This window comes from Schistocerca gregaria, chromosome 8 (genome assembly GCF_023897955.1).
Source record: "Schistocerca gregaria isolate iqSchGreg1 chromosome 8, iqSchGreg1.2, whole genome shotgun sequence".
Taxonomy (NCBI): domain Eukaryota; kingdom Metazoa; phylum Arthropoda; class Insecta; order Orthoptera; family Acrididae; genus Schistocerca; species Schistocerca gregaria.
The window spans coordinates 459,254,160-459,282,109 of record NC_064927.1 but is presented as its reverse complement, the minus strand read 5'-3'; the positions used below and the strand labels follow the sequence as shown (position 1 = coordinate 459,282,109).

Below are 27,950 nucleotides of genomic sequence, written 5' to 3'. Positions count from 1 at the left end.
GCCCCATTCGGAAATGGGACATGAAAGGGGATGGTGGGGTCAGGAAGTGATACCACAAGTATCACTCCCCATTGACTGGTGGCTTGTGGAGTGTTGATATAGATGTGGCTTTAAATGCTAATCTTCACGTTTTTCGTTCCACTTATGAGACAGAGTGCAGTGAACTATATATCTGCCACAGATCAGCTGCTTCGAGCTGGTCGGGTGGAATGGAACTGAGACACAAATACGGAAGCACAGTGCGAGAGGGAGAGAGAGAGAGAGAGAGAGAGAGAGAGAGAGAGGAAGAAATAGACAGTCGGCTGCTATTGCAAAAGTGTGCCACAGCATGGCGCACGCCAGACTTTCCTCGCTAGCGGCCAGTCGCACGTGATGGCCACGAGGCAGCAGCCACCAGGTCAGCAACTCTGGCTGAGGGACCACCTGGGGAGCGCCCGCCAGTATTGATGACGTCACGATGCGCGCCGGACTTAACAGTTAGGCACTGCGCGCAGCTGTTGTAGCGCGGTCTTCCGACGCTCGGCCCTTGTTGGAAGTGCTCCAACTGCGACCACCAACAGGTGGGTAAACGATAGTTGCTGCCGCTGGTAGTACCGAGAAAGTCATATCTTTGAACCTTCGCCGGCCGAAGTGGCTGAGCGGCTCTAGGCGCTACAGTCTGGAGCCGCGCGACCGCTACGGTCGCAGGTTCGAATCCTCCCTCGGGCATGGATGTATGTAATGTCCTTAGGTTAGTTAGGATTAAGTAGTTCTAAGTTCTAGGGTGTTGACAGGTGTTGAGAGATGTGAAAATCACCGAACTATCAGTTTAATAAGTCACAGCTGCAAAATACTAACGCGAATTCCTTAGAGACGAATGGAAAAACTGGTAGAAGTCGACCTCGGGGAAGATCAGTTTGGATTCCTCAGAAATGTTGGAACTCATGAGGCAATACTAACGCTATGACTTATCTTAGAAGAAAGATTAAGGAAAGGCAAACCTAGGTTTCTAGCATTTGTAGACTTAGAGAAAACTTTTGACAATGTTGACTGGAATACTCTCTTTCAAATTCTGAAGGTAGCAAGGGTCAAATACACTATTTACAATTAGTATAGAAAGCAGATAGCAGTTACAAGAGTCGAGGGACATGAAAGGGAAGCAGTGGTTGGGAAGGGAGTGAGACAGGGTTGTAGCCTCTCCCCGATGCTATTCAATCTGTATATTGAGCAAGCAGAAAAGGAAACAAAAGAAAAGTTCGGAGTAGGCATTAAAATTCATGGAGAAGAAATAAAAACTTTGAGGTTCGCTGATGACATTGTAATTCTGTCAGAGACAGCAAAGGACTTGGAAGAGCAGTTGAACGGAATGGACCGCCTCTTGATATGAGAATATAAGATGAACATCAACAAAAGCAAAAAGGGGATAATGGAATGCAGTCGAATTAAGTCGGGAATTAGATTAGGAAATGAGACACTTAAAGTAGTGAAGCAGTTTTGCTATTTGGGGAGCAAAATAACTGATGATGGTCGAAGTAGAGAGGATATAAAATGTTAACTGACAATGGCAAGGAAAGCGTTTCTGAAGAAGAGAAATTTGTTAACATCGAGTATAGATTTAAGTGTCAGGACGTCCTTTCTGAAAGTATTTGTATGGAGTGTAGCCATGTATGGAAATGAAACATGGACGATAAATAGTTTAGACAGGGAGACAATAGAATCTTTCAAAATGTGGTGCTACAGAAGAATGCTGAAGATTAGATGGGTAGATCACATAACTAATGAGGAGGTATGGAATAGAACTGGGGAGAAGAGGAGTTTGTGGCACAACCTGACTACAAGAAGGAATCGGTTGGTCGGACATGTTCTGAGACATCAAGGGATCACCAATTTAGTACTGGAGGGCAGTGTGGAGAGTAAAAATCGTAGAGGAAGACCAAGAAATGAATACACTAAGCAGATTCAGAAGGATGTAGGCTGCAGTAGGTTCTGGGAGATGAAGAAGCTTGCACAGGACAGAGTAGCATGGAAAGCTGCATCAAACCAGTCTTAGGACTGAAGACCACAACAACAACAACAACAACAACAGCAAGTCCTAGGGGACTGATGACCTCAGAAGTTAAGTCCCATAGTGGCAGAGCCATTTGAACCTTCCACTTGTACCTGTTTGGTGCCATCCCAGTAGGTTTACTTATACGAACGAACAAACGACTGGTGCAAGCATTCGAAGGTCAATTCGTATTTTTACACGTCGATAAGATGACAGGGTCAGTTAGATCACAGGTACCGGAAAGCATACAGGTCAATTTCTGGGCTGCCAGCGGCGTGAATACCCAGGAACAACGATGAAGAACACGGGCATGACACAAAGACAACGCAGTCAGCGAATGGAATACAATACTCGTGTTAATTCCGCTAACCAAAGGCAGAATAGACGGGGCCTCCTTCGGAACACTAGTCCATATGCATAAGGAGTGTTTAAAAGATCAGCGCTGGAGTACGCAGCATCGATATGACTGACACGTGTTCAAATGGTTCAAATGGCTCTGAGCACTATGGGACTTAACATCTGAAGTCATCAGTCACCTAGAACTTAGAACTAATTAAACCTAACTAACCTAAGGACATCACACACATCCATGCCCGAGGCAGGATTCGAACCTGCGACCGTAGCGGTCACGCGGTTCCAGACTGCAGCGCCTAGAACAGCACGTCCACACCGGCCGGTTGACACGTGTTACACATTCGGCAAGGTTACTAAGAATAGAGGGACGTATAGTCAGAATATCTATGAACGTCCGCTAACCAACAGAAACATGAATTCTCCAGTCGCATCTGTTGGAAGCCTGAAACTAATTAGGATGAAAGAGTCGAATTCAGTTGCAACAAAATGTTGTGTATATAAAGATGTCTTATCAAAGTTGCGGAGCGCAACTTGAAGACGATTTCATGGGCACAAGAACACTACACGACGTTCTCAACAGAAGCAGAAGACTAGAAAGCGGAATCGCATCAACTGACATACAAAACGATGTGATTAAGACGTTGAACGACCCACGACCATGATATGTATCAATACAACGAACAGGCGGTGGAGACAATATTATCAATAACATTATCATGTATCTACAGGAAGAAGAAGAACAAGAAGAAGGCGATTCAGTCGTAACAGAGTAAAATTACACAAGAAGGCTACAACAATAATCAAGATAGGACTAACTATTCAATTAACTGTAAAGCAGCAACATGAATCATATTCTTCTCGCCGGCCGCTGTGGCCGAGCGGTTCTAGGCGCTTCAGTCCACAACCGCACTGCTGCTACGTTCCCAGGTTCGAATACTGCCTCGGGCAAGGATGTGTGTGTGATGTCCATAGGTTAGTTAGGTTTAAGTAGTTCTAAGTTCAAGGGGACTGATGACCTCAGATGTTAAGTCCCATGGTGCTCAGAGCCATTTGAACCGTTTTGATGTTCTTGTCGATGCAGAACAAACACTACCCCAACAGCATTAGAATGGCAGAAAAGAATTTTACTCTGTAACCGGCTTCATTCAGACATATGTGAGAATAGTAAACAAGAGGTTAAAAATTATATCTGAGAGTTTATTAGGCAAGGAACAAATGCCATATCGGTGGAGGGGGGAGGGACAGGAGTATTTATAATTAAACAATTAATCCAGAAACAGCGTATAATAGGAAAAATTATCTAGTACGTATTTGTTTTATTACAGCATTTGATTATGTTGACAGAAACTGTGGAGAACTATGAGCAAAAGAGGATATCAAAATACAGAACAAAAATTTTAAAGAGACTGTGCAAATACATGACGGTAATTTTAGATATAAATGATACTCTAACACAGCATATGAGCAAAAACAAGAAATTAGACAAATGTGCAGCATTTGATCCACACTTCTCAACAGTTAGATGATTCTACTCTAAAAACTGAAGGAAATTTTTAACTGTAAATTAAAATTAACAGAAATTTCCGTTTGAATATCTTGTTATATACCGGCAACGCACAATGATGGCGGAGAGCGAAGATGGCCTACAAAGGGAAATACATTTATTTCGCAGGATTCGTGAAGAGTACCATTTGACAATTTCAGAAAATAAGAATGCTTTTTAGGGGAAGACGCCCTGTTCGGACATAAGAAAAAGTGCGAGAAAATGAAATTCCTGCATCCGTCCTTATGATTTTATTTATAATGTAGCTACCAGTTTCGGCGCTATCTTCAGCCTGGTGTGCATAATACAGTAACGATTACATTATCAACTTATCAATCATGCAGCCTAAAGACAGATTAAAAACAGAATGAGAATCAAGGACAAGACTCTACAAGTGAATTTACAGCAAACATTTGAAAAAACGAGCAGATACATCCATTGTCACACAACTAAAATATACCATAACGAATTTCCACTCTATGCATTGTACAATTATATTATTTTTTAACTTAAATAACTATTCCATGATTTTTATTATCCATATACATTATCTGCAAAACCCTGAAACAACTTACTGAAAGACAAAATAACTATAGAAGGTGATAAATGTATGAAGGAGACAATACCTCATATTCAAGCAAACAGAAGGAACATGACCTATGTGTCGTGTCAAAATATAAAATGCTGAGTTGTGCACAGTTGATGAGCATACTTATGTCATATACATAAAATAAATGCCCAAGACGTGTCGGAGGACCAAATATAAGACCCACCTGAGATCATAACATACATAGAACATTTGAAAAACATCTACAAGAACCTGTTCATGATGAAAAACATTCATATGGGAATGCATCCATATATCATGTACTGCCATGAAACAACCACACAAGGGGACACTAAGTAACCCGCGAGGATGCAGTGCACCATAAAAGATGAGTCAACAATATATATATATATATATATATATATATATATATATATATATATATATATATATATATATATATATATATATATATCAGAAAATCTTTCTCACAAACCGTTCAAAGTGTGTTAAACATATGTGAACACAAAAAAATAAATAAGATCTAAAATAGCATATAGTTACTAATGAATGTACTGTAGCCAGTACATACCTAGGTCTTTCGATGACATTAAAACCAAAAGACAGTACATCCATGCAATTAAAATTTCAAACGAAAGTACCGGCCATATAAATCGTGTTAAAGACAAGCAACATTATTAATTGACCAGTTAGGAGGCCACAATACATGCCACGTACTGTAGCTCTGACAGCTAAGCCCTGATGAAGTAGAGTGCTTACCAAGTTGTGAATATTTTTCGTTTGGTCCACTACTGGAACATTTAGTGGAGTCTTTCAACCTACATGCTTTGTTTAGACGAAGCATATCCGTGCAATCTTTATAATTTGATGGCGCTACAATTAGTTTATTTTCATCCGACTTCTCGTTTCTGGTCCACTGAGAAATGGCGATAGCTGAATAAATACTCGTTTTCGTGGAGTGAAAAATGTTACATAACTTTTCGATTTCTTTCAGTATTAACTTGATATCTATTAATTTTCCATACACACAGAAAGGCCACGATGTATGTGATGGTTCCGGTCCTCAGTGTCAAACAGTGGGAAGTAAGAGGTACATACACAGAATATTTCTTTTGAATGGACGCCTTCTTTCAATCATGCCCATGAGGCGTCGGTAAGGTTCTCGTAACAGTACTACAGAAGTTACATTTTATTACATACATACTCGTATACCTTGGCAATAGGTGAACATCTACTCCAAGCCTCATTACATAATTGATATCTTCGCTACAATATCTAACTCTCGTAATAATAAAGAACAACCGCCTTCAGCCACTTATCGTGATTTTATTGAAATGCCGATGCATTTCGAGCCCTGGAGGCTCATCTTCAGTTGCTTTGTTAGTGTACATTAACTTTACATTTCGTTTAGTTCGGGGCCTGGCAAGATCACATTGTTGTACTACAAAATGACACTTTATGAAGTGTAAGTTTATTAAATTATGATAAATCGAGAAGTAACTTACTGTTTGTAGTAGTGGGTGTATGATTCTGGGAAATGTTTATGTAAAAATACACGCTTATTATTAAACAGCACATTTGCAGTAACATTTTGACACGGCATATTTTCGAACACAATTCAAAACAAGTCAAAGGATTTTTACAAATATGTAGATATTATTTACATGGTGTTAAATTATTATTTACATAGATATCTCTAATAATACAAATATTTGTAAATGCGGTAAATGTGCCTATATCTTATGAAATTGTCACATTAGCAAATACCGGTACTTGTTTGTGTAGAAAAAATGAAAGTTCTGTAGAAAAAAACATGTATTTCATAATGTAAGCATTTCATAAGATATCGTACTCACAACTATTTGTGTCGTTACAATTTAACACCTTGTAAATAAAATCTGTATATTTGTAAAAATGCAGCATATTCAAGGTCGAAATTCTTTGACTTATTTTGAATTGTGTTCGAAAATATGCCGTGTCAAAAGGTTTCTGCAAATGTGCTGTTTCGTAGAAAGTGTGTATGTGTACGCAAACATTCTCCAGAACCATACCTGTGGGACATGCATGTTACCTTTCCATAACAGAGCAAACCTGTTAGAAACATGAAGGTGACACATGTATTCGCGTGTGCTACTTGAAAACGTCAAAAATAATTATTCATGACTGAATAATAGATTAACTTAAGAATAAAGGAGCCTAGGTGGAACATGAGACGGTGTTACCTTTTTTTATGGTTCTTTGAGGCTGCAAACCCGCACAGAAAGCAACTAAATGTACAGCATGTGTATCTGGATTCTCACAGCCAAATATTCAAACTGGTAAAATGACGGACACATTTAGAGCGTGTCTATCTGTCAGTAATACGTTTCTGTGTGCACTGCAGTGTCGTTAGAATTTTTATGCACAAATCACTGCACAAACCCCATACAAGGTACGAAATCTGGTGTCCTTGCGCCTTTACTCTCTGAAAGTGGTAAACATGTGCTCTAACAGTATGACCTAGTTGATAGTGTCGGAAGTTCCATGCGGCTTTTCGCGGATGATGCTGTAGTATACAGAGAAGTTGCAGTATTAGAAAATTGCAGCGGAATGGAGAAAGATCTGCAGCGGACAGGCACTTGGTGCAGGGAGTGGCAACTGACTCTTAACATAGACAAATGTAATGTATTGCGAATACATAGGAAGAAGGATCCTTTGTTGTATGATTATATGATAGCGGTACAAACACTGGTGGCTGTTAAATCTGTAAAATATCTGGGAGTATGCGTATGGAACGATTTGGAATGGAATGATCATATAAAATTAATTGTTGGTAAGGCGGATGCCAGGTTGAGATTCATTGGGAGAGTCCCTAAAAAATGTAGTCCATCAACAAAGGAGGTGGCTTACAAAACACTCGTGCGACCTATTTGAGTATTGCTCATCAGTGTTGGATCCGTACCAGGTCGAGTTGATAGAAGAGATAGAGAAGATGCAAAGAAGAGCGGTGGGTTCGTCACAGGGTTATTTGGTAGCCGTGATAGCGTTACGGAGATGTTTACCAAACTCAAGTGGCAGACTCTGAAAGAGAGGCGTTCTGCATCGCGATGTAGCTTGCTGTCCAGGTTTCGAGAGGGTGCGTTTCTGGATGAGGTATCGAATATATTGCTTCCCCCTACTTATACCTTTCGAGAAGATCACAAATGTAAAATTAGAGAGATTCGAGCGCGCACGGAGGTTCTCCGGCAATCGTACTTTCCGCGAACCATACACGACTGGAACAGGAAAGGGAGGTAATGACAATGGCACGTAAAGTGCCCTCCGCCACACACCGTTGGGTGGCTTATGGAGTATAAATGTAGATGTAGATGTATGTCGCAGGGGTTGACACGTCCCACGTCCCACAGTGTGCGAACTGCTTAATTATCACGAAATGCTTGAAGTTAACAGTCCAACGATCAATCGGAGGTTGTTTCAAGCCAGACAGAGATGGCCGTCACAATAGTACGATAGTTTTACACCGCTAGTATTACGTTAGGAGGAAGCTGCCTCAATGAATTTCAATGCGGCAGCTGTTCGGAAAGTGAGGTCCGATAGGTAGCGAAATGGAAAAGACAGTGAAAATCCGATGAAGCTTTGCACAGATGTGTTGGGCAGTGTCTCTAGTGTGCCTGTCGAAGACGTCACGTTGCTGTTTTCAGTTCTGAGCACACAGTGAGTTCGTAAAGATGCCTAGAACAATAGCGCCTCCTGCCAAATATGGGTGCCCCTGCAAGGTTTTACGTGATTTCATGTAACCCCAAATAAAGTGTACGTCATGCGTTTCTTTCTTCCAGACAATATTCTCGGCCGCTCACTGCAGGGGAAACGAGGACACCCCTGCAGCGTTTACTATGGAAAATGGTTCATCACCCACCACCATGGCCAGGGCTTGGCTCCCTCTGATTTTCATCTCTGCTCACATGAACCGCTAGCTATGAAGACAACATTTTGGCACAGACTACGAATTGCAGACCAGCGTGGAGAAGTGGTGGTAAACACGGGCGGCAGCCGTCTAGGACGAAGATATTGAAAAGTTGGTACAACGCTACGACAATAGTCTACGTCTGAGCGGCGACGATGTAGAGAAGTAGCTGGAAGGTGTAGCAAACAGTCGCAAAGAAAATATTTTTGATTTTCACTGTGGTTTCCATTTCGCGACCGATCGGACTTACTTTTCGAATAGCCTTCGTACTTCTTCGAAATGTCAGATCGATCTCTGTGTCCTATTTCTTGCTTTTGAGAAGTACTTTTTTTCCCTTTCTTCAATGTAAATAGAAATTTGTTGATGATTTTTCGCGTGAAGAAATGAGCTGTTCGATTCGACGCTAGCTTTGCACTAATTTGTTCTGAACTCATTCCTTACGACTTCTAAAACTTTTCTTTTGCTTGCATAACACTGGATAGAATATTTTTTTAAAGAGAACAAATTACAGAATAAAATACTTGGGGACTTGGTATGTGGGTAAGGCTACTGACTTAATAGGTCGCTACAGTGACTCATCTGCCACGGGAAGCGGAATTCCCTGGCTAACGGTGAGTTAGTGATCCTTTATGAGCCGTCTTTAGGCATGTTTTTGTCTCTAGCTGTCACTTCCACTTAGGGGACTGGTTGTCATGTGATAACATACAGGGTGTTTCAAAAATGACCGGTATATCTGAAACGGCAATAAAAACTAAACGAGCAGCGATAGGAATACACCGTTTGTTGCAATATGCTTGGGACAACAGTACGTTTTCAACAACAGATGGCGCTGTAAATGATGTGACAGATACAGAAGACAACGCAGTCGGTGGGTGCGCCATTCTGTACGTCATCTTTCTGCTGTAAGCGTGTTCTGTTCACAACGAGCAAGTGTGCTGTGGACAACATGGTTTATTCCTTAGAACAGACGATTTTTCTGGTGTTGGAATTCCACCGCCTCGAACACAGTGTTGTTGCAACAAGACGAAGTTTTCAACGGAGGTATAATGTAACCAAAAGACCGAAAAGCGCTACAATAAAAGATCTGTTTGAAAAATTTCAACGGACTGGGAACGTGACGAATGAACGTGCTGGAAAGGTAGGGCGACCGCATACGGCAACCACAGAGGGCAACGCGCAGCTAGTGCAGCAGGTGATCCAACAGCGGCCTCGGGTTTCCGTTCGCCGTGTTACCCATTTTTAGATCCGAAACGATTACTGCATCACGCTATATGGACATTCTTCGTGAATTTGTGGCGGTACAAACTGCCTTAGACGACACTGCGAACACCTCGTGGTTTATGCAAGATGGTGCCCGGCCACATCGCACGGCCGACATCTTTAATTTCCTGAATGAATATTTAGATGATCGTGTGATTGCTTTGGGCTATCCGAAACATACAGGAGGCGGCGTGGATTGGCCTCCCTATTCGACAGACATGAACCCCTGTGACTTCTTTCTGTGGGGACATTTGAAAGACCTGGTGTACCGCCAGAATCCAGAAACAACTGAACAGCTGAAGCAGTACATCTCATCTGCATGTGAAGCCATTCCGCCAGACACGTTGTCAAAGGTTTCGGGTAATTTCATTCGGAGACTACGCCATATTATTGCTACGCATGGTGGATATGTGGAAAATATCGTACTATAGAGTTTCCCAGACCGCAGCGCCATCTGTTGTTGACAATTGTAACTACTGTAACTTCGAAAGTTTGTCTGCCTGAAAATGTACTGTTGTCCCAAGCATATAGCAACAAACGGTGTGTTTCTATCGCTGCTCGTTTAGTTTGTATTGCCGTTTCAAATATACCGGTCAATTTTTAAACACCCTGTATGAGCTGCTGTTGTAACGAGAAGATAGTAGAATGTTGCAGAGCACACTTCGCGTCTTCCACTATAGGCGTGTTACGTAGATAATGGGGGTGGAAAATGGATGGAACAACATATTATTTATCAAAACATAATTGCAACTGATTTGTCAAACTGCTTGTCATTCGACGTAATGATTCTCAAAACGTTTCTTTCCTTATCAAGTGAAAACCCGACTTGTTCATGTTACGTAAGTTCTGCCACCTGTCTTAGCAATTTTCATGACTGCTACTTTCTTTCATTGTCGCGTTATGTTCCGTAATTTCCATCATGAAGGAGAGCATCCATGAATCTGGAAACAGCCAAGTAATTTATTATGGTGTAGAGGCAGCCACTCCAGTTAGCGGTATAGTACACTTATAATAAAAATGATTAGTAGTAATAACAATCTGGATAAAAATTCTTTATATTTCTAGCATTTGTTGTGGTTGTGAATTTCATTCTTAATATTCACTAGAAATACCGTTGGGGAATTGTACTGTAGACGTGTTAGAATTCTTAGGCTTCTGAAGAGGTTTACTTAATTCCTGATTGTGTGCTTCTATAGAGAAGGTTATTCCATATACACCACTGGAAAGATATACCAAGTAAACTACGAATTCCATCTGCAAATCACCAAAATGAGAGACATTTATATGTGCAAATCAGGCAAAACTATGTTTTTTGCTGCTGTGTCATTAAATAATGTAACAGACTAAGTTACTCATGATGAAAAGAGAAGAAACGAGAGCAAACCATAAGATATTCTGCAAATATTGTACTAAACAATTGGTGCATCAAGAGAGACAAATAGTTATTTGAAAAAGAGGAATAGCATATTATTCGACGATTTTTTTTACTCCATTGAGCGCTTACGAAACTGAGTAGCGCGAGTAGCCACAGTATTTTGTCATTGGATGAGGCTAACACGTGAAGAGAGATGTCTAAAATTTCGCAAATATTTGCATAGCAAATTCCAGAAACCAATTTCAGAGGTAGTCTTAAGATATGTATACATCTTCCCTCGAAGGCTACTGAGAAGAAGTATGTTTCCGAAAAGAATGGCGTGACATGAGTTTGTGGAGTCGATCATGTTCGACTACTGCGAAGGACGTTATTACTACGCTTAAAAAAAAAAAAAAAAAAGAGAAAAAAAAGTCCTGTCGCCGAAGTCCCCTCACTAAATTACAAGGTCATTTTCACAGCGAACTGAGCCACAGCTTGTGTTTTGTGTAGTGGTGATTAGGACAATTTAACGAAAACGAGATTACGAGTATACCCGTGAACCACATAAAACCATGTTGTAGGTTTCAAAGGCTGCCATTTCAATAGCAGCACGTAAGAAACAGCAGAGAAAATTTTAAAACGCATCGACAGAAGGTGTGTTCGAAGTGGTAGCCTTTCTAAATGGTCAAAAATGAATGAGACCGGTAGGAAAAAAAAGCACTTCTCTTACAATGCCAGAGATTTGGTTACGGTGTATCTGACAACAGTTATTGTGATAACTGAGACGATAAATAATTCAAAGCATCTGTTGTCATAGACAAGTAAGAATATCGGATTTTATCAGAAATTTGAACATAATATGTGACAGAAATATAGACATTACAAACTTATTTGGTGACAGTTCATTCGATACATGGAGTGTGTTGAACGATGTCAACTTCTATCAGATGTTCCACTGAAACGCTATGAGAGCAAAATCAGTTTTATTTTTATGTCGCGTTATCGTGTCATGTGCTAATTTAGTGTGAACGTCACTCGTGTCTTCAATTTCAACGTGAAATATAATACCCCTCAGAAAGAAACATTTGATATTTCACATGGTTTGGTTATTAACAAGTACACTTTGTATCAACATAATCACCTTTTACTCTACTCACCGATATAGCTACATTGCAGTTTAGATAGTTTATTAAGGACGTACTAGCATGGTGATAAACACAATCAAGCGCCATCATTTTAACGAAAAAAATTGAGCTCCCAAAAACTGTGGCAACGATGACTGAAAGTCGGAAACGACTGTTTTATGTGGCAGATAATTTCACCTTCGTATTAACATGGCTTTGTCATTAGTATTTTCTGAGATGGTTTACAGAAAGTTGTATTGCTTTCTTTTTTGTCATAAGGTTCTATCAGTTCTGTGGCAGCCGCCATCCTACATCCGCCGCTTACCTCGGTGTCGCGTCTGGGCCTCTTACGACTCCAGAAACAGAGCGGCGAGTCCTTGGTTCGAGCACGGAGATGCCTCACGTATCGGTGATCGCGAGCGCGCGCGCCTTTCTGCGAGCCGACCGGTACACCAAACTTCCGTTCTCACCGGCTGTTTGCCGACGACTAACGCCAAGCCTGGACCCCGCACAACACAACCCGCCGTGAGACGACGCCAGCGCCTCTGGCGGAGGAGCAGCGCGACACCTCAGTCGGCGGCGTCTTTTCCCTCTCGGGCAAGAAAGCCCGAAAGCCTGTTTCCAGGACGACCGCCCTTTTTTTGAAGAGCCGGCTGATGTTAACTGCCGATGAACTATGCACTGTCATAGTAGGTCCTAGGACCGCGGAACCCGATAAATCGCAATGCAGAGCGTGTGCAGTACATACTGAAATTTCCACGATATTTAAATTTAAAGTGTATGCACATTCGTAACTGCAAGGACAAAAAGTGTACATATGCGAACATTCTGTGCAAGCATGCACTCAGTCATCACAAATTCCGAAAGTGCTCGAACAATAGTTTGTCTTTCGAATATGTAGAGCTCGGACGGCAATGATTTACTGGTTTTGACAATTTGCGTTTTGCGTGACTAAAAAAAGGAAAGAAGAAACTTTGCGTAAACGCTGGTTAATAAAGAAAAACACACACGGTCTCACATTATCCTCCTCTGTGAGTTGAAGACAGATTGATATGGTTGGTAAGCTATAACTCTGCCCTCCCATACCATGTATTCATCCCTGACATGCCCTCGTTCCTTTACCCATCCCAACCTTTTCTTGCATACTAATCTCCTAATCTACATCTTACATCTTATGTATCAGTTCCTTTCCTCGCAGATATCTCTTTTGCATATAATATTCTCCCCATTACTTATCACAAACACAATCCCTATCAACAGTTGTCAGGAACGCCCATCATATCATCCTTATAATAATGTGAGTGTATATCGAAGCATCGTTAACCCGTCATAAACGTAATCAAATCTAATCGCCTATTGTTCTTTCAAAACTATTCGCATAATACAGTTCGGGACCAATGAAACGAACTATCTTCTTAAATTATAACGTAATGGCATACGCAGTGAACAGTAGCAACAAAATATAAGGGACAATGCATAGCTAGAATGCACCGGTAGACCCAGATGAAGGGCGCTGTAACCGTGGCCAAAACGCTAGTTTTTCTCCAGCAGCAGTAGTTTCATACAATATGACGCGGAACCACACCCAGAAAACTTTTTATGTGGAGTGACTCTGGCCACGGAAGCCTACGCAATTATATTAGCAGTTAATCTAATCTCCACGGTCCTGTCCACGAATCGTGCATATGGTGCTTATGTCGTGGCCAACCTATGGAGTCTAATTTGCATACACAGCCATCATGCCAGATCCCACCGAAAGCCTTTTCTATGTCATAGAATACGCCCTCACTGCTCTCTTCTTGACTCTTTGCTGTAAAAATCGAGGGAGTGATGGATAGTGGAGCACTTTGGCACGGAATTCAAACTTTTCAGAGAGTGGTTCAGAGACTTGTATGTTGTAGTCGGTAAGGAATTTCTGGATCGAATGCAGTACCACACATTCCAAAATTTTAACTAGAAAACCAGGTACGAGGAAGACAGAGCTTTAATTTCCAGGTAGGATTATGATAATTCCCTACCAAATTATTACAATTTCAGAAAAAAAATGGCCATTTATCCAAGAGAAAGAGCTTCACAAAGTGAGCAAGTCAATAACACCTTGGTCCACCTGCGGCCCCAATGCAAGTAGTTCTTTGGCTTGGCGTTGCTTCTTAGAGTTGTTGCCCTGTGGGGTATCGTGCCAAATGACAGATGGCGATCTGGAAAAGATAGCCACTCAGACTGGCAACACGAATGTGCATTTCGTGGAACTGTTTCAGCGTCACGATCGGCCTCATCTTAATACAGCCGTCAAGTGTAATAAAATGAGACTTGGGGGTGCTCTGATGACAGAAGGCATGAGTCACATTTCAGTGGTGTCGGTGGAGTCTATCAGCAGGACGGGTTTCACTAGACATGGCACGCACCTCAACAGGTATGGAAATGGGAGGTTGGCAAAGCTTGTAGGTGACAGCATAGGTGGGGTTGGTGGGATCACTCATAGGAAAATTCCTGTACTAGTGGGTGCTAGAGCTGCACCTTTTTTAGATTGAAGTCAGCTGATAGGTATTCCTGCTTAAGGGAAGTCTCTCTAACAAAGAATGCACTTTCGACCAAGCTTAGGTATCCGAGTAATAAGGGAATTTGTATATTTCATCAAAATATTCAAGGTATTAGAGATAAAGTTAGTGAACTGCTTATAGATGCTGACTCTGAAATTACTGGTATATCTGAACACTTCTTGAATAAGGAGATAATTCAGAGGCTTCCCTTACCAGTATACAGGTTGGCTGGCAGCTTTTCTAGAAGCTCTTTGCATTGTGGGGGAGTAGGCATGTACGTGAAAAACGGTATCCCATATGAGTCAATTGATGTTTCAAAGTACTGCACTGAAAAGGTGTTTGAATGTTGTGCAGGTGTGGTTAAATTTAGTGGAGTTCAACTTCCAACTGTTGTTAGACTCCGATTACACAACATTTTTGCTAAAGCTAGAAGAGGTTCTTGGTTCACTTTTTAGGAAATACAAAAAGTTAGTTATATGTGGTGACTTCAATATTAATTGTATAAGTGATTTTGCAAGGAAAAGGATGCTGGTAGACCCCCTTAATTCATATAATCTTATGCAAACCGTATTCTTTCCAACGAGAGTGCAAGAGAACAGTAGAACAACAATAGAGAAAATTTTTGTTCATTCCTCATTACTAGAAGGGCATTCTGTTAGCAAAAAAGTGAATGGCCTTTCAGATCATGATGCACAAGTTTTAACTCTAAAAGATTTTTGTGCTGCAACATATGTTAAATATAGTTATCAACTTTTTAGGAAAGATGATCCAGTTGTTGTAGAGACCTTTGTAAACCTTATCAAGGAACAAGAGTGGCAAGATGTTTGTAGTGCTGATATGGTAGACGATAAATATAATGCTTTCCTCAAGACTTTTCTTGTGCTCTTTGAAAGTTGCTTTCTGTTAGAACGTTCAAAACAACAGGGTACTAGCACAAACAGGCAGCCTGGGTGGCTGATTAGAGGGATAAGAATATCCTGTAGAACAAAGTGGCAGTTATATTAAAACGTTAGAAACAGTCAAAATCTAAATGCAGCAGCCCATTACAAACAGTATTGTAAGGTGCTTAAAAAAGTTATTAGGAAGGCAAAAAGTATGTGATATGCAGATAGAATAGCTAAGTCTCAGGATAAAATTAAAACCACATGGTCAGTCGTAAAGGAAGTGGCTGGTCTGCAGACACAGGTCGTGGATATAGAATCAATACGTAGTGGGAATGTCCGTGTTACTGATAAGTCGCATGTGTGTACAGTATTTAATAACCACTTTCTGAATATAGCAGGTGACCTAAATAAAAACCTAGTCCCAACAGGGAATCATACAGCGCTCGTAGAAAAAAGTGTTCCGAGACTGTTACCTGAAATTCTCCTCCATGATACTGACAAGAGGGAGATTGAGTTAATAATTAAATCACTAAAGACCAAGAACTCTCACGGATATGACGGGGTATCTAGCAGAATACTGAAGTATTGTTCTATGTATATTAGCCCATTACTTAGCGATATCGGTAACTCTTCCTTTAGGAGTGGTCGGTTTCCTGACTGATTAAAGTACTCGGTAGTGAAGCCACTTTATAAAAAGGGAGACAGGGATAATGTTGACAATTATAGACCTATTTCTATGCCATCGTTGTTTGCTAAAGTTATCGGGAAGGTTGTATATACAAGGTTACTGGAGCATTTAAATTCACATAATTTGCTGTCAAATGTACAGTTTGGTTTTAGAAATGGTTTAACAATTGCAAATGCTATATTCTCTTTTCTCTGTGAGGTTTTGGACGGATTAAATAAAAGGTTGCGAACGCTAGGTGTTTTCTTTGATTTAACGAAGGCTTTTGACTGTGTTGACAACAAAATATTACTGCAGAAGTTGGACCATTATGGAGTAAGGGGCGTAGCTTACAATTGGTTCGCCTCTTACCTTAAGAACAGAAAGCAGATGGTAATTCTCCGCAATATTGAGAGTGGTAGTGATGTTCAGGCCCAATGGGGGACTGTTAAGTGGGCCTTCCCCAAGGGTCGATGCTGGGGCAACTGCTGTTTCTTATTTATATAAATGATATGCCTTCTAGTATTACAGGTGATTCAAAAATATTTCTGTTTGCTGATGACACCAGCTTAGTAGTGAAGGATCTTGTGTGTAATACTGAAACATTATCAAATAATGTAGTTCATGAAATACGTTTGTGGCTCGTGGAAAATAATTTGATGCTAGATCACAGTAAGACTCAGTTTTTACAGTTTCTAACTCACAATTCAACAAGAATTGATATTTTGATCAGACAGAATGGGCATATTATAAGCGAGACGGAACAGTTCAAGTTCCTAGGCGTTCGGTTAGATAGTAAGCTGTTGTGGAAAGCCCATGTTCAGGATCTTGTTCAGAAACTAAATGCTGCTTTATTTACCATTAGAACAGTATCTGAAATAATTGACAGTTCAACATGAAAAGTAGTCTACTTCGCATATTTTCATACGCTTATGTCATATGGTATTTTTTTGGGATAATTCTTCTGATTCAAAAAGGGTATTTTTGGCTCAAAAACGGGCTGTTCGAGCTATATGTGGTGTAAGTTCGAGAACCTCTTGTCGACCCCTATTCAATAGTCTGGATATTCTGACATTGCCCTCACAGTATATATTTCCTTTAATTTCGTTTGTTGTTAGCAATATTAGCTTATTCCCAAGAGTTAGCAGCTTCCACTCAGTTAATACTAGGCAAAAATCAAATGTGCATGTGGAATGCACTTCCTTGACTCTTGTGCAGAAAGGAGTGCAGTATTCTGCTCCATTTTCAGTAAGCTACCACAAGAACTGAAAAATCTTAGCAGTAGCCCAAACATTTTTAAGTCTATACTGAAGAGTTTCCTCATGGCTCACTCCTATTCTGTCGAGGAGCTCCTGGAAGATCTGAGAAGTTGAGCGGATTCCAGTGTTACGTTCTTCATTTTCTTTATTTAAACTAACGACTTGTCGCCTGAATAGGTTTCTTGTATTTCATTTTATCTGTTTCTACTATCGTGTTATAATTTCATGTATGGACTCGTTCCATGACCATGGATACTTCTTAATTTGGTCCTACGGAACAATAAATAAATAAATAAATAAATAAATTCTGTCCAGTTGGCGCTTCATAGCGTCGAAATCCCGAGATGGCTGAAGGATCCTGTGCATAATGCTCCAGATGTTCTCAATTTGGGGGAGACCCAGAGATATTGCTGGCCAAGGCAGCTCTTGGCAAAGGTGAAGAAAAGCAATAGAAACCCTTGCCGTGTGCGGGCGGGCATTATCTTGCTGAAATGTAAGCCCAGGATGGTTTGTCACGAAGGGCAACAAAACGGGGCGCAGAGTATCGTCGGTGCACCGCCGTGGTATGAAAGTGCCGCGGACGACAGACAAAGGCATCGCAGACAGTCGATCCAGGTTGTGGGGCCGTATGTCGGGCAACAGTAGGGTTGGTATCACATCACTGCCTGGGCGTCTCCAGACTCGTCACCGCTGGTAATCGGGCTCAGTAGGAATCGCAATTCGTCAGTGCAGAGAATTCTCATGGGCAGGAGTGGGATACCAGCCCATGGCTGTCGCCCACCACAAGGGGTAATAATTTGGGGTACTATTCATTTATAGCAGGGCCCCTTTGGTTCTCATCTGCGGCGCCCTTACAGCACAGGGGAACGACAAATACACTCCTGCAAATTGAAATAAGAACACCGTGAATTCATTGTCCCAGGAAGGGGAAACTTTATTGACACATTCCTGGGGTCAGATACATCACATGACCACACTGACAGAACCACAGGCACATAGACACAGGCAACAGAGCATGCACAATGTCAGCACTAGTACAGTGTACATCCACCTTTCGCAGCAATGCAGGCTGCTATTCTTCCATGGAGACGATCGTAGAGATGCTGGATGTAGTCCTGTGGAACGGCTTGCCATGCCATTTCCACCTGGCGCCTCAGTTGGACCAGCGTTCGTGCTGGACGTGCAGGCCGCGTGAGACGACGCTTCATCCAGTCCCAAACATGCTCAATGGGGGACAGATCCGGAGATCTTGCTGGCCAGGGTAGTTGACTTACACCTTCTAGAGCACGTTGGGTGGCACGGGATACATGCGGACGTGCATTGTCCTGTTGGAACAGCAAGTTCGCTTGCCGGTCTAGGAATGGTAGAACGATGGGTTCGATGACGGTTTGGATGTACCGTGCACTATTCAGTGTCCCCTCGACGATCACCAGAGGTGTACGGCCAGTGTAGGAGATCGCTCCCCACACCATGATGCCGGGTGTTGGCCCTGTGTGCCTCAGTCGTATGCAGTCCTGACTGTGGCGCTTACCAGCACGGCGCCAAACATGCATACGAACATCATTGGCACCAAGGCAGAAGCGACTCTCATCGCTGAAGACAACACGTCTCCATTCGTCCCTCCATTCACGCCTGTCGCGACACCACTGAAGGCGGGCTGCACGATGTTGGGGCGTGAGTGGAAGTCGGCCTAACGGTGTGCGGGACCGTAGCCCAGCTTCATGGAGACGGTTGCGAATGGTCCTCGCCGATACCCCAGGAGCAACAGTGTCCCCAATTTGCTGGGAAGTGACGGTGCGGTCCCCTACGGCACTGCGTAGGATCCTACGGTCTTGGCGTGCATCCGTGCGTCGCTGCGGTCCGGCCCAGGTCGACGGGCACGTGCACCTTCCGCCGACCACTGGCGACAACATCGATGTACTGTGGAGACCTCACGCCCCACGTGTTGAGCAATTCGGTGGTACGTCCACCCGGCCTCCCGCATGCCCACTATACGCCCTCGCTCAAAGTCCGTCAACTGCACATACGGTTCACGTCCACGCTGTCGCGGCATGCTACCAGTGTTAAAGACTGCGATGGAGCTCCGTATGCCTCGGCAAACTGGCTGACACTGACGGCGGCGGTGCACAAATGCTGCGCAGCTAGCGCCATTCGACGGCCAACACCGCGGTTCCTGGTGTGTCCGCTGTGCCGTGCGTGTGATCATTGCTTGTACAGCCCTCGCAGTGTCCGGAGCAAGTATGGTGTGTCTGACACACCGGTGTCAATGTGTTCTTTTTTCCATTTCCAGGAGCGTATTCTACGCCCAGTTTTGTTGCCATTCATAGCAAGCCATCCTGGGCTTACATACCACCAAGATAGAGCCCGCCAGCACACGGCGAGAGTTTCTGCTGCTTGTCTTCATACTTGCCAAACCCTATCAAAACCTGCAAGGTCGCCGCACCTATCCCCAATTGAGAGTGCTTGGAGCGCTATGGCCAAAGCCCTGCAACTAGCTAGGGATACTGACGATCTAAAGCGCCACTTGGAGAGAATTTGGCACGCTGTCTCTCAGGAGGGTATCCGCCAACTCTATCAATCAATGTTAAGCCGAACAACTGCTTGCATAAGGGCCAGAGATAGACAAACGCGTTAGTGATTGCTCAGTTTGTGATGCTCTCTCTCTTGAATAACCAATCCAGTTTCTCTGAAATTGCAGTCATGTGTCTGTCTGTACGTCTACACCACATCTTCAGATTTCCTTTCCATTCGGATAATTCCTTCGTACTGCGTCATTTTTTCTGTCTTAGAGTGCAGTTCCCTTATAACGTCACGAGCCCGATAGCTACCAGTCAGTGGTCATAATGTTTGGGCTCATCAGTACATTTGAAACTCCACCACTCGTACACCACTGATTAAGAAATAGGCTGCAATCACGAGACAAGGTATAACGACGCACCACACGAAAGACCGACATCAATATTGCTATCTCGGGAGCTGAAGGGACTTTGAAGACACCAATGCGCACCTCTAAACACTTGTAATACGGGATGTGACTTACGTACTTCATATCTCCCTTTCCCAGACAAATAAATACCTTCAAATTGTTCCCTCCGACAGCAATTTCTGAGAGAATAATGATATATCTCTCTGTAACAGGATAAAATGGCTCTGAGCACTATAGGACTTAACTTCTGAGGTCATCAGTCCTCTAGAACTTAGAACTACTTAAACCTAACTAAGGACATCACACACATTCATACCCAAGGCAGGTTTCGAACCTGCAACCGCAGCAGTCACACGGTTCCAGACTGTAGCGCCTAGAACCTCTCGGCCAGTGCGGTCGACTGTCCGTAACAGGATCGATTGCTCGTTTTTTTCCTTTTTTGTAAAAACTGCAACGTATGCAAACTCGCTGTTTGCCTTACCGTGATAAGCTTTCGATTAAACGCTGCTGAAGCAAGATTAACTTTTATATTATTGAATAAACTTTTCCTAAAATTTGAAAATAGTATGTTTCTCATAGTTCGAATAGTGTCTCTACGAAATTTGACGTTTGCATGCACAAATATATATATACTATGAGTAGATATGCTCGTTCATGGGCATATTGGTATACTTGTACAAACTTGCGTACCTGAGATATGACCTAGCCTCAAGCACCTTGAACAGCCCGACTGCTTGCGCAAAGGTACGATACAGGCGGTTCAGAACGTTTCATCATGCGTGCTCTTCAATCTGGCAGTTAGATGTGCTGCAACCTTTACTATTAATGTAAGAGGTACTTCGAAAGTTAATCCAGAACTCAAGGAGCAGTTACTACCAAACCTGATGCACACACGACTCATTATCTTAGGAAGAAATTCTACGGATCATCCCTAGCATGTGTGTTTAGAGGAGGGAAGGCGATTACACGTAAACATAATTTCTGAATGCACGGAGAAATTCCATCCAATCTTTGTACATATATCGATGAAAACATACAGCGGTCATACGAAGACCCTAGCCAGCTGTTTGTGGGTGTAGAGAAGAGGCGACATGTAAGAGAAATTGTAGGAAGTCTGCAGCAGCTTCAACCAAACTACCTGGAGAAAATTGCTCTTTATCACCCTTATCACAGGGGGCGAGTCTGAAAGATGTGACTTGTAAAAATAACCAAAGCTGAATGATACTAGTGTCTAATCTTTAGTCTGAGGGGTCATCAAACTGATCGGTGACAAACACGATGACAACAAATATTACATCTAATAAGGCTGTTGTTAAATTAATACTATAATAACTTTGTAAGACATGTAACTTTGCAATATGGGTAATGTGTTTTTAAAATATGTGAATAAATTTGCGCATGTTTTCACTCTGCAAACAGGTTTAATTAATTTTGTTAGAATAAGTTAGAAACTGGACAAAGCCTGGTAATAATCTTGTTAAACAAAAAACCTTCTACACCAGACCAACCGAAACGGAGAAACTCATAGCCTGGAGGAGTTACACGAAGTACTTAACACGGTATGGATGTACACATTATAAGGCACAGGTGTGACGAGTTTTAGTATTATTTATGATACCTACACTTCTTATTTTGTAAGTGAAATTATGTTTTTCCATCTCTAATGACAGTTCATTACACAACGTGCGTCGAGTCGAACATGCGATAACATACACTACTGGCCACTAAACTTGCAACTCCAAGAAGACGTGCAGAAGATAAACGTGTATTTATTGGACAAATATATTATACTAGAATTGACATGTGATTACATTTTCACGCAATTTGGGTACATAGATCCAGAGAAATCAGTACCCACAACAACCACCTCTGGCCGTAATTACGGCCTTGACACGTCTGGGCATTGAGTCAAACTGAGCTTGGATGGCGTGTACAGGTACAGCTGCCCATGCAGCTTCAACACGATCACAGTTCATCAAGAGTCGTGACTGTGGTATTGTGACGAGCCAGTTGCTCGGCCACCATTGACCAGACGTTTCCAATTGGTGAGAGATCAGGAGAATGTGCTGGGCATGGCAGCAGTCGAACATTTTCTGGATCCAGGAAGGCCCGTACAGGACCTGCAACATGCGGTCGTGCATTATCCTACTGAAATGTAGGGTTTCGCAGGAATCGAATGAAAGATAGAGCCACGGGTCGTAATACATATGAAATTTAACGTCCACTGTTCAAAGTGCCCTCAATGTGAACAAGAGGTGACCGAGACGTGAAACCAATGGCACCCCAAATCATCGCTCTGGGTGATACGCCAGTATGGCGATGACGAACAGGCGCTTCCAATGTGCATTCACCTCGATGTCGCCAAACACGGATGCGACCATCATGATGCTGTAAACAGAACCTGGATTCCTCCGAGAAAATGACATTTTGCCATTCTTTTGTGCACCCAGGTCCGTCGTTGAGTACACTATCGCAGACGCTGCTGTCTGTGATACAGCGTCAAGGGTAACTGCAGCCACGGTCTCCGAGATGATAGTCCATGCTGCTGCAAACGTCGTCGTACTGTTCGTGCAGAAGGTTGTTGTCTTGCAAACGTCCCCATCTGTTGACACGGGTATCGAGACATGGCTGCACGATCCGTTACAGCCATGTGGATAAGATGCATGTCATCTCGACTGCTAGTGATGCGAGGCCGCTGGGATCGAGCACGGCGTTCCGTATAACCCTTCTGAACCCGCTGACTCCATATTCTGCTGACAGTCATTGGATCGCGACCAACGCGAGCAGCAATATCGCGATACGATAAACTGCAATCGCGACAGGCTACAATCCGACATTTATCAAAGTCGGAAACGTGATGGTACGCATTTCTCCTCCTTACACTGAGCATCACAACAACGTTTCACCAGGCAACGCCGGTCAACTGCTATTTGTGTATGAGAAATCGGCTGGAAACTTTCCTCATGTCAGCACGTTGTAGGTGTCGCCACCGGCACCAACCTTGTGCGAATGCTTTGAAAAGATAATAATTTTCATATCACAGCATCTTTTTCCTGTCGGTTAAATTACGCGTCTGAAGCACGTCATCTTCGTGGTGTAGCAATTTTAATGGCCAGTAGTGTAGTAGCAAAAGGCATCTCGCGTTCGCCATTTCAACAGCTGTAATGCAGGTGTGGTATTCTTCGAGGGTGCGGCAGCGTATGGTTATTTATGGGGAATCCAAAGATCATCCCCGAGTTTGCATTCACAACGTAGAACGATTCAACAATTTTCTGTACGCCGTCCGCATAAGTCTGTTCGCCGTGCCAGCTGGGACTCAGCCATTCTTCTTGCGTCTGGCGTGTTTTGCTGCGATGTATTTGTTTCAAAACGTGTAAAATTCAGTTGCAGCAAGACCGCCTTGATCGTGATTAAAAGCAACGTGCAGCAGTTTGTTAATTCATTCTGGGCGTGGAGGTGAAAGATAAAAAATTCGACATTTTATTAATGTTAACAACTACAACGTTTCCAGTTCCTTTAACGACTTGAAAATTGCAAACAATTCTAATAAATAGTACAGTCGATTGCGAATATGATATCGAGCTTAAAGTTCTGTAATCGCATAACAAATACAATTATGTAAATTCCTTTCGCCTTTTAGGTTCAATGATGAGGCTACTCCATTTAAGTGCAGAAGTGAAACGCCACAACTTAAAATATGATTAGTACAGCTGTCACATATAGTACTCGAGCACGAGAGAGTCGTATACATCTACATCTACATGGATACTCTGCAAATAAAGGCCTTTGTTTGTGTAAATCATGGAATTCTTTTAGATAAGCTAAATCATTACGGTTTGAGGGGGGGGGGCGTAGTGCACAAATGGTTTAATTCATACTTAACTGGAAGAATGCAGAATGTTGACGTAAGTGGTTCATGTAATGTTAAAACAACAGCTGATTCCTCAAACTGGGGGCTAATCAAGTACGGGGTCCCACAGGGTTCGGTCTTAGGTCCTTTACTGTTCTTGATATACATTAATGACTTACCATTCCATATTGATGAAGATGCAAAGTAAGTTCTTTTTGCTGATGATACAAGTATAGTAATAACATCCAAAAACCAAGAACTAAGTGATGTAATTGTAAATGATGTTTTTCACAAAATTATTGAGTGGCTCTCAGCAAACAGACTCACTTTAAATTTTGATAAAACACAGTATATACAGTTCCATACAGTAAATGGCACAACTCCAGTAATAAATATAGACTTTGAACAGAAGTCTGCAGCTAAGGTAGAATTTTCAAAATTTTTAGGTGTGTCCATTGATGACAGGTCAAACTGGAAGCAACACATTGATGGTCTGCTGAATCGTCTGAGTTCAGCTACGTATGCTATTAGGGTTATTGCAAATTTTGGTGATAAGAATCTCAGTAAATTAGCTTACTATGCCTACTTTCATTCACAGCTTTCGTATTGCATCATATTCTGGGGTAATTAATCGTTGAGTAGAAAAGTATTCATTGCTCAAAAACGTGTAATCAGAATAATTGCTGGAGCCACCCATGGTCATCCTGCAGACATCTATTTCAGGATCTAGGGATCCTCACAGTAACCTCACAGTATATATATTCACTTATGAAATTTGTTGTTAATAATCCAACCCAGTTCAAAAGTAATAGCAGTGTGCATAGCTATAACACCAGGAGAAAGGATGATCTTCACTATGCAGGGTTAAATCTGACTTTGGGACAGAAAGGGGTAAATTATGCTGCCACAAAAGTCTTTGGTCACCTACCAAACAGCATCAAAAGCCTGACAGATAGTCAACCAACATTTAAAAATAAATTAAAAGAATTTCTAGATGACAACTCCTTCTACTCATTGGCTGAATTTTTAGAAATAAATTAAGGGAGGGAAAAAAACTAACTTAAACATTAGTGTCATGCAATATTTTGTGTAATGTAATATCGTGTACAGACATCTTTCATTAACCTGACACGTTCCACATCATTACGAAGTGTCGTATTCATGATCTATGGAACAAGTATTAATCTAATCTAATCTAACATTTAAGTCCTGGCAGAGCTTCACGTGTTTTACACAGTCTCAGGAAAAATTTACGTCCCGTTCTCGTTGGCAGAAAATTCGGTTATAAAGAATAACGGACATGAGTTGGTTGGAGATGTGACTTTTTGCCATAATGACGAGAACGCTCCGCAAATTTAATTTCAGTTGGACAGAGCGCCACTGCAGAGGCATCTGCGTGTAGAAGTATTTTTTAATAACGAGAAAACGCTTTCCTATGAAGGTTCTGGATCTACCAACCACTAACTACTCCTTTAACCTACACCTACTTCAACATACATACTGAGCAAGGCAGTATACGGTGAATGGAGGAGGATTGTCACTAGACATTCCTTTTGCTGTTCAACTCGCAAACCGAGCGTGCCTTCACGTTAAATATACGTTGGTACCAGCAGCATCGTTCTGCAATGACTCTTAACTTTCTCAATAGTCCTTCTCGAAAAATACTTCTTCCCTCCAGTAAATTCCAATTTGAGTTTCTGAAGATTTCTAGAATGCTAGCTAATTGATCGAAGCTAGCGATAGCAAACCTACAAGCGCTCCTCTGAACTGCTGCGACGTCTTCCTTTAATCCGACCTGATGGGAATTCGAAAGGTTCGAGCAGTACTGAAGAGTGGGTCGCGCTAGTGTACTATAGGGTATTCGGAAATTTCCGTTACAAACTTCACGGACTTGTAGAGGCGACTGAATCCATAACATTTTGAATAGGAACCGATATCCGGAAACGTATCGTATCGGTTCTACGACAGTTTCAATTCAGATGTCTAACGAGTCCACGTCTGCTGAGGGAATGAGAAAAAAATTCGGAGTTGCTCTTGTCCTGGTGTGCAATAGGGTAGATTGGATCTGCTGTCAAGGTCTGCACTGCAAAGTTAAATTGACGAGACTCCTGTAGAGACAGAGGAAGATCTGCTGGCACGAGTTCTGGCCGCTGCTCTGAAAGCTGAAGAGGCTCCAGGTGGGATGGAGAGTGCGGACCAGAACAAGCTTCTCAGGCACAATTCGGCAACAACACTGGTGGTCCCTATAGCTAGCAGTTACTGTAATGCACCAGTACTGTTCTGCACGTACAGTATACTGGGTTCTTTTTTGTTTTGACACAATGTAAACACGTAATGTTTAAATGTTAACACATACACATGTGTTTAAGTGATAAATGGATGTTTCTTTACGTTTCTTTTCGAATTGTTACGTAATAATTATACTGTGTGACCACTAATTCAATTCCCCAAGCAGAAGTGAATAAGTTAAGCGTCTGAACTGAAACCGTCGTAGATCGGATACGATACGTTTTTGAACATGGGTTCCTGTTCAAAATATTATGTACCCGCTCCCCTCTAGAAGTCCTAGAAGTATATAACAGGAATTTCCGGTCAACCTGTATAAGCCGCCTCCTTTAAAGATGAGCTACACTTTCCTAGAATCCTCCCAACAGACCGAAGCAGTGTTTCCACTTTTAGGGTTTCGGCTTTTCTTAGGGCTAAACTTCTTACATTAGGTGTTGTTCAGGGCTGTTTTATTTTGACAGGGATTAAGAGACAATTAGGGTAATATCGAAATTCAGATGATAACCCTACTATGTACAATATGCACCACTCATTGTAATACTGAACATATTCAGCCCAGTCGTCATCGTGTGATTATTGTCACAGCGTGTTTCGGAACAACTTAACCCCATTTTCAAGTGCTGAAAACAAGGAAACCGGATGAAACAATCCTCTTTATATTGACAGATATAAAAGGATTACAGACGTCGTGTGTTATAAACTAACTTAAAAATATTTTTTTAAAGCCTTTAGGTCTTTTCAAAACTTAAAAACAAGCTTCACACGTTATTAAGTTGAGTCAAAGCCTAATGGCATAAAAAAAATTCTAAGGTAGTTTATAGCTCAGGACGTCTGTAATCCTTATATATCTGTTGGTATAAGGAGGATTGTTTTATCCGGTTTCCTTGTTTTTAGCACTTGAAGATGGGGTAATGTTGTCGCGAAACATCTTGTGGCAATTATCATACGATCAATGTTGCTTGAATAACAGTTGTGAGATGGCACCGTGACAGTCAACCACTCATTTTATTACTTTACTCTATGGCCCCAACGGTTTATTAAAACGGGTTCCTAAATTAATTTGAATGTGTTCTGTCTTATTTAAGCTTACTATATTGTGCTATTACCGTTGATAAGGGAGACATCGGAGCTTAGTCGCATTACACCTACTGTTGACCAATTACTCAGGGGCCAGTGAAATGTAGAGGAAAAGCAGATAAGCCGTTGAGTGGTGGGATGCGGGAGGGGAAATGGTTTCGTGTTTGCCTTCCTGGCTAACAACTTACAGCCATGCATGCCTCGTAACCGTCGGCTCATATGGGAAGCTGGTATGGGAAAAATAGCTTACATATGTAACATGGATTCACGAATGCGAAGTATACAGACTGTG

The 27,950-nt window shown here is 42.0% G+C and overlaps 1 protein-coding gene across 2 annotated transcripts in view; it reads right to left on the bottom strand.

Annotated features, from left to right (window-relative positions):
• Positions 1-27,950, bottom strand: part of LOC126284068 (endoglucanase E-4-like) — a 370,904-nt gene that overhangs the window by 329,786 nt on the left and 13,168 nt on the right. Inside the window, exon 1 of one of the 2 annotated variants that reach the window (XM_049982696.1) lies at positions 12,498-12,664. The exons of the other annotated variant lie outside the window; for it this stretch is intronic. The gene's annotated coding sequence lies outside the window, so the exon portion shown is untranslated. Of the gene's footprint in view, positions 1-12,497; positions 12,665-27,950 lie in introns of those variants that run through there. 2 annotated transcript variants of the gene reach the window in all.